This window comes from Canis lupus, chromosome 2 (genome assembly GCF_048164855.1).
Source record: "Canis lupus baileyi chromosome 2, mCanLup2.hap1, whole genome shotgun sequence".
Lineage (NCBI taxonomy): Eukaryota > Metazoa > Chordata > Mammalia > Carnivora > Canidae > Canis > Canis lupus.
Genome location: NC_132839.1, coordinates 84818219 through 84833716, shown reverse-complemented (window position 1 = coordinate 84833716; position 15498 = coordinate 84818219).

The window sequence follows — 15498 nt, the reverse complement described above, 5'->3', positions numbered from 1 at the left end:
GCTTCTTTCTCTCCAGTGTCCTTGGCAGAGAATAAGGGAGCCTGTTTGGATCATTTCCCTCTTTCATTTTCTGAGAGACAATATAGCGAGCTGCAACCTGGAAGAGTTACTGTCCTTTCATGAGCATGGAAGTTACTTCCCAGGAGGGGCCTGGGCACTGAAGTACTTGGATCTGCTTCATCAATCTGTGTGGTGGTGGGTTTTCTAATTTTCCTGACCTTGCTTGGGAGCCCAGGCTCAGGTTGAACCTGAAGGAAGAAAGGGAAGTACTTAAAATAAAAGCAGATATTTTTGCAAAAATGACAAAATATTTTAAGAAAGAAAGTTGTCTCTTAAAATAAGCTACTAGGGTGATTCCTCTTGATGAAGGTTTATTCCCAAGATACACATATAGCTTTATAATCTGGGATAGTAGAATACAGAAAGCCCAAAGATGTATTCATGACATCATATAAGGGCTGATATGATTTCAAAACTCATTAAAATTGACAAACAAGGGATCCCTGGGTGGTGCAGGGGTTTGGCGCCTGCCTTTGGCCCAGGGCGCTATCCTGGAGACCCGGGATCGAATCCCACGTTGGGCTCCCAGTGCATGGAGCCTGCTTCTCCCTCTGCCTATGTCTCTGCCTCTCTCTCTCTCTCTCTCTCTCTGTGTGACAATCATAAATAAATAAAAATTAAAAAAAAATTGACAAACGTTATATAAGATCCTCAAGGTATGATTCTGGGAGACTTGGGTGGTAAATGAAGGCAAAAGTTGGACTATGATTATGAAGAATAGAATTTATGAGAGAGAATCCAGTACCCATGGAGGAAAGCTAAAATGGTAGGCTGGTTAGATGGGGAGGCAGGCTGGCTTCAGGCAATGGAAAAGGTCATTAGATTGGAACTTAGCCTCATCTTTCCGTAACTCCTGGGACCATGCTTTTACTGAATTCCTATTTCCATTATCTATTGCTGTGTAATTATTCTGGGAGTTAGCTGGGTTGTTTTCTGTTGGTTTTGCCTGTGTGCTTTCACAGGGCTGTACTGAGCTACAAGGTTGACTGGAGTTTGGGCTCAGCTGGGACAGCTGAAATGGTTGGACCTTATTTCTCCATAGTCTTTTATTCTCCAGAAGGTTAGGCCATGCCATGTTGGGGGCAGCATTACAAGAGGATGAATCCCAAACTTACAAGTTCCTTTCAAATCCCTATTTCTGTCATGTTTGTTGATATCTTGTTGGCCCAAGAAATACACGTAGTCAAGCTCAGAGTCAATGCAAGACGATTCAATGAAAAGATGTGGGTACTGGGAGGTCTGATTCATTGGGGGAGATGAATCTGACAGTCTATCATAGCTTGCTCTCCAGTTTTTCCCATATTCAAATACATTCATCACTTCTAAGACCCTCAGAGTCTCACCTAATCATTTGCGTGCAGCTCTTCTTAGTCCTGAGATCCGCGGATTAAGAAAAGAGGTTACCCGACCCCTACACCAAACACTATGGTAGGACAGAAGATAGAGTCAAGATAACCAGTGCAGAAAACCTAATTCAAAAAGGACAGAGAGGTGGGATGTGAGGGTGAAAGGCTCTGACATTTGTCACCTACTGATCACCAGGGTTGATCTGGCTGGCAAGGTGGGTGTCCCCTTCCTCTCTCAGGGCTCCTTCTGTGTCCCTCCCAAACCTGTGTGCTCAGTGGAAGAGGATGACCTTCCCTGACAGAGGAGGATTGTTCTTTGGTCAAGAATAATCATACCTGAGTAGCTGTATTCCCCTGCTAGACCCTCCAAAGACCCTCTCAAGGTCAGAAGGTAGCGTGGTGAAGCTTCCAGGACTCCAAACACATCCAAATCAGGTACGGCATGTGGCAGCCTGCCCTTCTGAGAAAAACAAAAACAAAAACAAAAACAAAAAAAAAAAGAAAGGAGTAGGAGGAGGCTCATAGCAGTCATTGGTCCTTAACGATTCTGAACTCCAGCCAGGCACACAGCGCAGGGCCTCCTTATTCTAGGGAAGGGAATATTCCTTGATGAGGGCTCAGTTCTGCTTCATGGGAGTGGCTCCCTGATTCTTTGTTCTCTGTGGCCCTACATCTGTCCTTCAGACGTGCTCTTTTCTAAAAGAAATGGCCTGTGTTTGCAGCTAAGTAGCTTTCTCAACTTGCTCCCCGCTTGTAGAATGTTGGGGCCCCGGAGCCTCTTTTCATTTTGAACTGTCTCTGCCCCTTTTAGCCCAAGCTGGTACAAAGCTTTTACATTTGGCCACTCAGTGGGAATTCTGTGAATCCGACTGGGTTCACCTCATGCCCCTCAAGTCACATCCATAATTCTTTTTGAGACAGGCCTCTCTCTATTTTGGGCTAAGTGTCAGGGTGCTATAGAATGTAGCCTTTAAGATTTTTAGAGACTCTTTATTCTAGTTGAGAGGGTCTAACTAGGCACTCTGCTAAATCTTTCTGAGGTCTTTAACAAAAGGTCTTATAGATAAACTTTTGATTTGATCTCAACCTTGAGGTCATTTCTTCAGTTTTGAATCTTTCACTGACTAGACAGTGAAAATGTGAAATAGTTTTGTTTTCCAACCCAGTACATCCTGGTTTTTCTATATTTCCTTGAAATTCTGCTTGCAGACTGAATGGTTCTTTCTGTGGCTGATCTCTTTCTTCCTTATACAACACAGCCTGTTGGCGCTTTCAACGCTTTGCCTGGAGGTCTCCTTAGTAAGAGGTGCAAGTCCATTTTATATCTTCCAAATTAATATAGGCCATAGTTTTTTGCAAGTTGATTTTACTTAAGCCAGAGCCACTAAGTTTCTAGCTTTCAGTGACAGCTTCTTCACTGTGGTAAACGGAATAATGACCCCATTACAGTGTCCATGTTCTAATCCTCGAAAGCTGAATACGTTATTTTACATGACAAAAGGGAATTTGTGAGTGTGATTAAGTTAAGAATTACAATATAGGGAAATTATCCAGATTATCTGGGGGGCCCAGTGTAATCACAAGTGACTTTATAAGGGGAAGGGAAGAGGAAGGCAGGAAGGCAGAGGAAAGGAGATGTGATAATGCAAGCAGAGGGGAGAGAGAGAGAAAGAGAAGGAGAGACTGAGAGGAAAAGAGATTTAGAGACAATACCCTGATGGATTTGAAAATGGAAGAAGGGGCCACAAGTCAAGGAATGCAGACAAGAAAATATTGGAAAAAGCAAGAAAATGTCTTCCCTGTAGCTTTCAGAAAAAAATAAATGCAGCTCTGTCAACACCTTGATTTTAGCTCTGGAAGGCCCTTTTAGACTTCTGCCATTCAGAACTGTAAGATCATAAACCTGTGTTGTTTGAAGTGACCAAGGTGGTTTGTTACAATAGATGATTGGATCCATCCTACGTAATGAGCTCAAGTAGACGGAAGTCTGAGGTGAGAGATTCCCAAGAGCATCTGGACTCAGAGAAATAAAAGTGGACTTTCCCTTCCCTTCCCTTCCCTTCCCTTCCCTTCCCTTCCCTTCCCTTCCCTTCCCTTCCCTTCCCTTCCCTTCCCTTCCCTTCCCTTCCCTTCCCTTCCCTTCCCTTCCCTTCCCTTCCCTTCTTCCTTCCTTCCTTCCTTCCTTCCTTCCTTCCTTCCTTCCTTCCTTCCTTCTTTTCTTTTCTTCTTTCTCTTTCTTTCTTTCTTTCTTTCTTTCTTTCTTTCTTTCTTTCTTTCTTTCTTCTTTCTTTCTTAAAATTTTTTTAGCTCTAGCAGCAAGTTGGAATTTGAATTTTTATTAGAAAGGGCATTTGGCAAAGACAGTGTTTTAGTATTTTATTAAAACTTCTGTGAGCTATTGGTCACTAGTAGGATATTTAAAGCATTTTCTACATATCTTGATCCCCATTCAACTCTTTTTTTCCACTAACAGAAAATAAAAGATTCAAGAAAGACACTGTTTGGTAATGTAGCATCACAGAGAAAGTATTAAGATCCATATAAGTTAGTTTAGCTAAAATTTATATTATCTTAACCATGAAATCTTAATGAATCACTGAAAAAATGAGATTGGTGTGATAGAGTCATTACCTGCAAATCTTTTGTCTGTCAGTTTCATGCTTGGGTAGTTATTAATGATGGCCATTTAATGCATTCATGTGGAAAGATACTAATTCATTGCAAGGAAGCAGCAGCTTTCACTTGAGATCTAACTCTGGATTTTGTGGAACATAAGTCAATCAAATCACTTGAACGCTACATGTTTACTGGGGGCTGGACATCAAGGAAACAGGTATCTATAACCAGAACACCCCAGAGAAGAGTCACAGCTCTTCTGAAAACTGTAGTTTGACAAATGGACACGTGAGCAATTTATATATGAGCTGCTGAAGAGTTCCTAATTTAATTTCTTATTTTAACTACTGTGAGAGTTCAGGGTGTCATTGTGTCTTGGGAATATTAAAATGAGAATGAGAATTATAAGTAGAATTTCCATCTTTTCTTAAGATAGAAGAAAATGCCTGTCATTTGTGAGCCTGAGATTTGTCTTTTATTAATTAATAAAGAGATACTTCTTGAATGTTCCAAAGAGCATGTGTGTGCGCACGCTGCACTAGAGGTGTTCAGTCAGTGGAGGTGAATCACTGGGCTGTGGGCAAGGGCATGAAGCAGCGAGATGTTGGTAAATGTTTAACAACTGGCTTTCAGGAGGCAAAGAAAAGAATCCCTGATTAGTACCATTTGCCATTCTCCGTGATGTAAAAACTCCTACTGTGACCAATTTCAAGCTCCCTAACTGAATATCACTGAATACAGATTTGGGAAGAGATGTGCCCTGTTGGATCTCATCAGCTGGTACAATGTGGCATCAACTGTCACATCACTGTAAAGGGATTTCAGGGACAGAAGACACACAGGAGCCGCTTTCACCTGGGGCTCTTCTAAACACCTGCATTTGGACTTTAAAACATTGTAAATATAAAGAAAGTAAGCAGTTTAAGGATTTATCTTCCGTTATTTTTGTTTCTGTTTTTTACCTTCCAGATGGAAAACAATTTAAAATGCCCTGATCACATGAAGGACAGTGTCAGTCATAGCCTCCTAGAAATGTCTTACATTGGACACCATGGAGCCCAAGTCCTGAACCGCCTCAAGTGTGAAGACGCTTGACCAAGTGGCCATAGCAAACAGCAAATCCATCTAGGTGTTTGGAATGCTGGTTGGACTTTTTTTTTTTTTATTGAACTGTGATTCCAGTTTTAAATTTTCAGAGACACGTTCTATGAGAGATTAAAGGCCTTTTTTTTTCAGTGATTCATTTAAATCAATTATGAATAAGTTGACATCCCTGGGAAGCCACTGAATATTTTATTATGTGTACTGATGGCACTTCTAATTGGAGATAGTTATACTTACCTACTCCAGTTCACTCTTTCCCAGTGCAGGCTTCCAACCCCATCAATCTTAGGCTGCTATATTTAAAAATTATTCTAAAATTATTCAAAACAGAGTGGGAATAAGAGAACCATATGATATGATCTCATTGTTCTGAATTCCTTAAGGTGGATCCTGGAAGCATCAGTTCTGACCTAGATTCATGATAGGTTGGAGTGGAGTTCATCTGGGGAATGGCCCCTTGGGCTGTGCTTAGTAGGCCTGACTCAGCTACTCTGTCTGGGTAAGCATGTGCCTGCGTGTTCCCCACAAAGCAACTGTTCAGTCGTAATTTGAGGATGACAATGGTGTCAGAGCTTCTGAGGGTGCCTAGAATGACCGAGCTCCTGGAGGTTAATTGAGTTGAGTGTGTGGTGCTGTGCTTTCCTTTATTCCAGGCAACAGCATAGACCTGCATCATCTGTCGTAATCTTGTAGGCACTGAAGCTAGGGACTGGGGTGGGAGGGATGATTAAGCCACATGCCCACCGATATGCTTAGAACAATGCATAATAATGTGTGTTCAAGAATGCTCTTCTCAACTGCTTATAATATCTAAAAATTTGGAAACAATGTAAATGTCCTCATAGACACTAAAAAAATAATAAATTATAGTTCAGTTATACTGAATGGGACTTAAGTGAATTTTTAATTCACTAACAATATCAATGTAGATATATATTCATGTATTAGTTGGGGTTCTCTGGAAAATTCTACTTAATAAAAACATATAAAAGGAGACAGAGAGACACAGAGAGAGGTTATAAGTAGTTGATTTACATGATTATGGAGGTTGAGAAGTCCCATGATCTGCTGTCAGCAAGTTGGAGGATCAGGAAAGCCAGTGGTGGAGTTCTGGCCAAAGACTGAAAGCCTGAGGTCCAGGGAGCCAGCAGTGTAAGTTCCAGTCCTGGTACAGGAGAAGACCCACCTCCCAGCTCAAGCAGTCAGGCAGGGAGAGTGAATTCCTCCTTTCTCCAAAGATAGGGGATTGGATGATGCCCACCCACAATGGAAGGCAATCCACTTTACTCAGTCTACTGAGTCAGTGCTAAGTTCATCTGGAAATATCCTCTTAGACACAGCTAGAAATAATGTTTAGCCATGTGTCAGGCACTCTGTAAGCTTACTCAGGTTGATATACAATTAATCATCACAATTTATTAGTCCCAAATGAATGAATGATGTACATAATTAAATAAACACCATTTATAGTATATCTCACATGCCTAAAAGATGCATATACATATATGCACATATACGTGTAAGTGACTAGAAGGATTTGGGGAGTTGGGGTTATGGCTCTTCTTTCTTGTATTTTGTCTGTCTACATTTCTCCATGGAACAGATATCCTGTACTAATAAAATAATAGCAAAAGGTTAAAAATGAAAAAAATTAAGTTGTTCTAAAGTTTAGGAGAGATGTTAATGAGGCTGTAGCTCCATCTTCCTGGACTTACTCCCCCCTCCCCCCTTCCCTATATATCTCCGCTTTCCCCACACTGAATTTTCTCTTATGGGAACGCAACACCAACCCCACATAGTAGATGGAATGGTTTTACTTCCTACACCTAAGGATTCTCCTCAGGACCACATTGGGAAAGTAAAGACCAGGATAGTGAAGTTTGTTCGTGAAGGCCAGGGAGGTGCCTAGTGTTAAGTTTTTTTAGTAACTAGACGGAAATGAGACCGCCAAGGCAAGCAAGGGTCCAAGAACAGATTTTATTGCAGGCACCCTCGGGCGAGGTTCCACGACTCACGGGGGAAAGAGAGTGAGTCGAGGAAGTCGCCCCAAGACAAGGTGGTAGGGGGTTTACATAACGTTGTAAGGCAGAACGGTTTCCTATTGGTTGGCTCATATGCAAAGGAAGGATTGCAATCCAACCAGTCAGAGTGACCCTCACTATGCAAAGGAAGGATTGCAATTCGACCAGTCAAAGGTGACTTCCTCCTCTGGGGTTTGAAGGGCATTGGGTTCGGTTGAGGAAGTCCAAAGGAGAGGTGTAAGGGTCTGCTCAAGCTGTCATCCCAAGTGGAGGTGGTGACAGGAACTTCAGCCATTTTGGCGTATCCGCCATCTTGAGGAGTTTCCCTTCCCGCCTGGCCCCAACACCTAGGAACTATTTTAAGCATTCCGGTGGGGAAGGAGGCCACTGCTAGAATCCAGTGGCTGGCATACAGGCAGGTGATGGACCATCCTGGCTGGCATCGTCACTGACTCAGACACCCAGGCCTCATTCTCAGTTTCCCTTGACTTCTCTCCCTTCCATGGACACACTCCTGCCATAAGAGCCCACATAGCCTAGAAGAATCCTCAAGTAGCTAATTAGGATGCAGCTGCCCTCTTGGTTCAATCCTACTTAATGTCTATGTCAGCATATCTCTCCCCTCCTAAGTCTGGGTCCTCAGAGCTGTGTTTTTAGCTTTCCTAAATGGAAGCACATCTCAAGAGGAGGATTAGCCAATTGGCTAAAGAACAAAGAATCAATTTAGTTTAAAATAGTTCCTTTAATGGTGGTATTTTGCATCTGCAGTAACTTTCCAAGGCACCGTGTGCTTTTGTTTGAAATCCTCAGGGAGCCCAGAGTAGGTTGCCTCCCACCATTAGGCCGGGAGGGATTGCAGTGGACCTCCTGCTTTCTGTGGGAGTGGAAGCTGAGCCAGAGCAGGCTATCACTTTTATTTTTTTTTATTTTTTTATTTTTTTTCAGGCTATCACTTTTAAACCATTGGAAATGTGTTGGCGACTGCTTACGGTGTTTCTTGGGTGTTTTATCCTTCATAAAAAAAGAAGAAAGAAAATTATCAAAACCTAGAGGGAGAGGGTAGCTAAAGAATTTATAGCCTTGCCTAGACACCAACTAATTGATTACAAGAAATGATCTAACAAGGTCCCCTGGTACTGAAATATAGCCCAGCAACATAGAGACTTACAACTGATATTTTAAAGTAAAAAGTCTCTCATTGCCTGGTTAGCCAAATAATTAGGTCATGTATCTCATTTGAAGTAGAAATCCGAATTTATGCAACACTATCTAATAACTGAAACCAGGAATAATGCCAAACTTTGAAATACATGAAGAGGGTGCTGGTTAAATGCCCTGACAAAAATTTACCTTCCCTACAGGATTAAATGACACATATAATTCTAGCATTTTTGTTTGTTTTGCTCTTCAACAGTTTAAAATGTAAAGCAATCAACATGCTGACAAAAATGGGAAAAAATACAAAGTTCTGAGCAGCTAGTAAGTTCCAAGCACCAGGTGTAAGTAATTTCTTCTTCATACAAAAATTGTGAGATGCAAACGTGATTATTATTCCCACTTCTCAGGTCCAAAAACTGAGGCCAAGTAATTTTGCCTTATCCAAGACCCTCCAGCCAGGTAACCATTGAGCCAAGTGTTGAATTTTCTTGCTTTAAAGGTGCCTGGCTTCTGATGAGCCATGCGACCTTCCAGATATGTAAACAGCCTCCATACACAAAGAGAGAGTTGTGTTTTAGAAACTCTAGGGGTCCAAGGGAATTTATCTAAGAAGGATTTGTTCAGCAGGCAAATGTCAGGTGCATCAAGTATGTAGGCTGAGACAAGGAAGTGTCAGGGTAGTAGAGTCTACCCAGAACCCTGCCAAATGCTAAGGCATCTGACAACTCACAGAGAATGGGAAGGGTCTATGATGAACAGAAATATTAGGGTGCGAACTAAGACAAGGGGGTTAGTCATGAGTTCTTTGGAGGATGCAGAACTACCAGACTGTTTCCTTAGTGCCTAGCACAGAGACTTCCTTCTATAGTCGCTGTGTTCAATAAATAGCTCTCAAATGAGGGGACAGGGTGCCCCAGGGCTTGGATATTGGGGTTACAGACTGAGGCTGGAATTACCAGAATATAGAATCCAGGTCTTCCTGTCCCATGTAGTTCCTCAACTACTTGGTACCCAACTTTAATTTAATCTAGAAAGAATCCAACCTAGGAGTTCTGCAGCAGACGTTCGTGGATGGGCTTGGTTGGGCAAAGGAAGGTCTATAGAGTAGGGTCTATTCTAGTGTTTATGCACGGTACGATTTTTATGGCATATGTACATTTTAATAAGGAAAGAGAATTTATGGCCTTGATCAGATTCCAAGGACTCTAGTAATACGATGAAGTAATGAAAAGACAAGAAAACTTAGAGACGGTCCTTTCCATTCTAATTCTTTTCCTTCTCTCCATCCTCAAAGATGCCAGGTTATTCTTGACTATACTCCTTTGCTTAAATGCTGTCTATCCTCTTTCCTTAAATGCTGTCACCTAGATATTTTGTTCATCTAACTCCTCTTCATCCTTTGGAACCCAGAACTTCATCTTCCATCAAGTCTTCCCTGGCTACTTTAGGTCGCATTGATTTTAATTTTTCCTGCTGAGAATTCCTATGGGACTTACGGTGTATCCCACCCAATTTATCATTTAATTATGTCTTATTTGTCCTTTTGGTTTTACAAAGTCAACTTTTCAATAAATAAGTAGATTCTTGGACACTAGGACCACACTGGAGATGAATGGCTCAGAACGCAACCTTCCCTCAGTCTTCTTCTCCTACTGTTGTGCCCTTGGGCAAATTATTAAACCTCTGTATCTCTCGGTTTTCTCCTCTGTAGAATGATGAGAACAGTACAACTTATGCCATTCAGTTGATGGAAGGAAAATGAAATAATGCATACAAAGATGCTAAGCACAATCTCTGGAAAACAATATATTGCTTCTAACTATTATAGTATATTCATTATTACCTTCTACTTGTATTTCTACTTTCAACTGTGGGAACTCCTCCGCTCACACTCTTGAATTCCAAGATACCAGAAAAGCCACTTGAGCTGGTTTCAGGTCAGTTTCCTTATTTTTGAAACAAGGTAGTAAGAGTTGCAAACAAATTTCTCATTGGGTTCAAATGAGAGCATGAACACAGACTTGCTCTGGCATCCTAACCTCACACAATCCCAGCTGGACTGTCCAAAAGTTCTTGTCTGGATTTTCTTTTTTTTTTTTTTTTTTTTCTTGTCTGGATTTTCATACTGAAGCATTACTCTTGTATTACGAGGTGCAAGGGTCTGAGCAAGAAATTCTGGGATTAAATTTATCAGGCATTCTCATTGGAATTAGGAGACAACATAGCTGATACCTAGAAAGAAGCTGATCTGAGAGGGTTGGGTACAGTGAGCTCTGGTCTCCTAATCCTGTGTTATTTCTTGGCCTTTGTCATTTACTTGAGTCAATGACTCCAGTGCTCTCCACCAGCCTCCATGCTCTGCATTTTCAAACAAGCTGGTTAGAGACAGGTACCTGTCTAGGGTTCCGGAGTAGCTCTTGACTAATACAAAAGGGCAAAAGCAAAGGTAGCTAATCATTGAAAAGATGACTGGGACACAGGTGAATTTTTCTCTTTGTAGTTTTTTTCCAACCAAAAGAGAAACAGAAGTCTTGGAAACTTTAGGGAGAAGGTAGGCAGCCAGCATCCCATGAGGGCTTCCTGCTAGAAGAGAAGGGGCAAACACCCTTCCTTCCATAAAATCTGAGGTGTGAATATGCCCACAGTGAATAGGCCATGGAGTACCCAGAAGTTTGGGGGACACACTCCAAAGCAGTGCAGGGTTTAGGCAAATGTCCACTCCAAGGGACTCCAATCACTCAGGAGGTGGCCGCAGTTGCAGCAGTGTATATGTGTGTGTGTGTGTGTGTGTATGGGTGTGTGTGCACATGAGTGGTGGAGGAGGCATTGATTACAGGAGGTGACCGTTCTTGGGAGACCCACAGAGACGAGGAGAGATCTCAAGGCAGAGAGGAACATCTGTGAAGGAGTAACTGCCAGAGCCTCGTACAGCAAGAAGAATTCAGAATCCATCCCTTCCACTTAGTTAAGAAATGACAGTTTTGGGGGCTGTGGAAAATTGGGAGTCCATCAATTATGCCAGTGGGGGTCTTATCAAAACAGATTGGGTTCTGGGGCCATAGGAAGAAGGTTATATACGTCTTTAGAATCTAAGGCTTAGGCAGTCTTTTCATCCAGGGAATAAATGTTACCTCAACGCCCAAGCTCAAACCCTGAAGCTATAGTCAAGGCTTCTGCACATGTGTGGGCGCATACACATATGGATATGAGGTGCATTATGCATGTATATGGCATCTATATATCATGTGTCTTGGCAGCCACAAATATATATAAAACTTGGTCCCCAACAGTTTCTGTGCACCCCCCCCCCCCATCTGTGCAGACAATCATTTCATAAAGCTCAGGTTGTAGTGATCTGGGGAAGGCTGCATTTGATCTATCTTCAGAATAAAAATTTGCCCTCTTGGAGGCAGGGCCCCAGGGTCTTCTGAGGAGACTTCATTTTTAAACAACCGATTTTAGAATAAATGACTACGAAAGTAATGAATGTTCATGTCAGGAAATCTGAAAAAAGGTGTATAAAGGCCAAATGAGAAAATGAAAATCACCTGCAAGGAGACCTTTCTGAGGAAAGGGATCCCTTTGCTATTTCAATATAAACTCCTTTGCATTCAATTCAATTGGAAAGGCAGCCACTGTGCCCTGCAGACCTCAGGGCTGGGCATTGTGGGGGAATGCATGCTGGAATAGCACCAAGCCCTCTTCAAGGACCTGGTAATCAAGTAAAGGCTATAAGGACTCTGCTTATATGAAATACCAAGCTGCCTCAATGACTGTATAATGAGGTTCCAGCCTAATCACACTTGTCATATTTGCCAAGCCACTGAGGGCTGTGGAGAAGAAAAGAGGCCTTTACAACTCCAATAACAGGCTAAATAAAATGTGAAAACAACCTTTTATCTTTTGTTTCTATCATCAGGCTCCAAATGATGAAGTTCAGGAGCCAAGACAAGACTGCATTGCACTAAACATCTAATGGCAAAGGTGTACTAACTTGCCTTTGCCTTTGAGTGACTTGGGGAGGAGACCATTGTCAGAAAGATCTGATGCAGATTGGGGCCGACTATTAACCAGCTGGGTGTACCCCACGTGCGGCTTGAAATCACCCTTACCAAATTGCCTGAGACAGGTTGTACAGAAGCTATCAGCTGCTACTAGCTTCTGACTTGACACTGGTTTTTTCTAGTCATTTCTTATTATTGTCTTCATTCACAAACACTTCTGTACAGATGACTGCGTTTATTCTTTGGGTAATGCATACTCAGGAGGAACTTATATTTTCAGGGGACGATCTGGGGTAGAACACAAGGCAGGGTGGCCAGTGTGGAGACTACAAATGGGTTTAACAGTTATAGGTGTGCGCAAGGCAGCCACGTTACAAACGATTCCAGGAAACCTCCCGGAGGTTGTTTTAGTGCCTCTGTAGGGGGATCTCTGTTTGGAAGTAATGGGGCTATAGGTGAGACAGGTGCAGTGTAAATGTTGCCATGTGTGCCTCCTCACAACCTCCCACATACCCTACTCGAGCTTGAGCAGAGCAGAGAAAGGAAAAAATACAACACGACCCAACAAAACAAAACACTAGCGCATAGTCGTGAAAGAAATACATAAGCCGAGGGAGAATGAGCAAAGGACTCTAATGCTGGGTTTGGGGTCAGCTCTGTGTTTTAAATTAAAATCTGAAAATAAATTGCCCTCACTTAAGAAGAACTAAATAGCTAGCTCCTTGTGGATTGTCCACAGCTGCTCAGATGCTGATTATCTTCTCTGCAGGCATTTTGGGGAAATTAGAAAGGAAATACAATAAACCCCACTGTTTGGAAGCTTCCTTTCATACATGCCACCTTGTCTGAAGGGCATGGTCACCTTAGACAGCTTGCTGGAGGGAGGGAATTTAAATATTTGGGCCTTTTACCTGCTGTTTACCGTAGCCATTTCTGAAGGCTGGGATCTCCAGAAGACCCAGGTTTAGGTTGAAGGTTTAGGGTAAGAAGACTCCACAGCTGCCCATGTTCCTTTTGGCCACAAGAGTAAGTTTGATCTGGTCGTGGTGTTTTGTGGCCTTTGAGTTCTAATGAAGCCACTTTGGAACTCATATCTTATTCTAGCATCTATTCTAGAATTAAATCTTCCTGGCTATTTAAGGATCTTGTCCCTCTCAGCTTCATTTGGGATCATTGACTTTGCACTAAGTTGTGGTAGAAATATTTTTTTCGTGGTCCTTGTTCTTTGTCTCTCCTCCCTCCGTCACATACCTTTTCAGTCTTGGCTCCTTCAGTATATACTTTCTACTCAGCGTGTCCTGGTTTTCGATGGTGCGCCATGAGATGCCAGCAATTAGGAATGAGCATTGCTCCAGGAATCAGAACAGAAGAATTGGGTTCTAGTCACTAGTATACTATATTCTATCACCTTGGACAACTTCTTTAAATTCAAAGTCTTTAAAAAAAAAACTTATCTGTAAAATGAAGCTTATAATCTTCATCACAAGGGTGTTGTGAGGATCAAATATGAATAATTTAAAAACTTATGAAGATAGAAGTCTGCTGTGCAGTTAAAGGATACATCTCTATTGCCTCTGTTTTAACTCAGTTTGGTATTTAAAAGAATAGAGATTTCTTTTATAAACAGATTGGCACTGCTAGGGTTTTGGCTTCTAGTTTCAGGTTTGAACTGAGTTAAAATGGAGGCCATCATTCATCACTAGACTCCAGAAAACTCCCTTGGATCTGCAGTTCTGTGGTGTCCTCCCATTTTCTCCCATTATTTGAGCCAAGTAAAAGAAAGCCATGGACTGAGGCCAATTTTTTATAGAGTGCACTTCAGACAACTCAAAATCAACAGTTTTCCTTGTTGAAGGCACCCAGGAAAGCAAAACACAAGGAATCATAGGGCTTTACTATTGCCTTTTGAGGCCGATGGTAAACTTTATGGTATCCTCATAAAATGCATGGTTGAGTACAACTGAAATTGTATTTCATTATAGTTTATCATTGTCTGATGGTGGATAACACTGCCTTTTGTAACACTTGACATTTAGTATATCTGTGGTTGAATAACTGAACTCTGTTTCCCTCCTCCTGGTGGTTTAGGATTTATAGGCAGCTAGAGAACCTGAGGGTGGAGTTGATGAAGGATGTAAGACTATGTGAAGGTGGCCATGGCTTTTCAGAAACCCAAAGGATCCAGAAAAAAAAATGTTTTTAATGATAAACTCGTTGCTCAGAATGCACTTCACATAAAGATTGGTGGTAATATCAATAATAATAGTAAAAATAGTAGTAATAATAATATGAATAATAACTAATGCATATTTATGGCACACTTAGAATAGCTCAGGCTTTGAGTTTATCATTTTATGTGTATTTTCTCACCTGAGCCTCACCTCACATTCTCCCTGTGAGTTGAGCAAGGTTATTATCCCCATTTTACCAGGAAGGAAGTTGAGTGTGAGAAACAAACTGACTTAACCAAGCTTTGCCCATCTATTGGGGCAATCTTGTTTCAGTCAAGGGGCAGAAGATAACTCGCCACTCATGAAACCCATTTTTGCTTCTTCTTGATCACACAGGTACACTGCATTTCCTAGCTTCAATGCAGTTGGGTGCGTCCATGTGACTGACTTCTAGCCAATGGGAAGTGCTGTGCAGAAGCCCTACCAGAATTGACCTATACAACCACACATAATCCATCCTTCATGCTCTTTTCCTGCTTGATGTCTGGATTTAGGGCACTTCTGACCTCAAAGGGACGGCAGAGACACAAGACTGAAGAAGCCTGGGACCCCGAGTGACTCCATGGGGGAGAGTTGTCTGCCAATGGGGAACATAAGCATCTGAAGTTAAACTGTATAACTTAGAAATACATTTCTATTATGTTATTGAAATATTGGTGTTTATTTGTTACATCAGTTTTTTTAGGATTTGTCCTTCGTCCCCCATTAGTATATACCTGGAAAAGATACCTTATTCAATAGCACACTGGTCTGTACTTCCATGTATTGTAATAGAAAGAGATTCACTTGTGAGAAAAAACTAAACCAACAGATCTTACATCTTCAGTGCACATGTGACTAAGAATCCCATGATGTCTTAGTCTGTTGGAGCTCAACATGTTTTACTGTGACATACCTTCAGTCTTTGGTTCCATCTTTCTTTTCCCCCTCCTTTCTTCTCTTCTGTTCTATTAAGTGC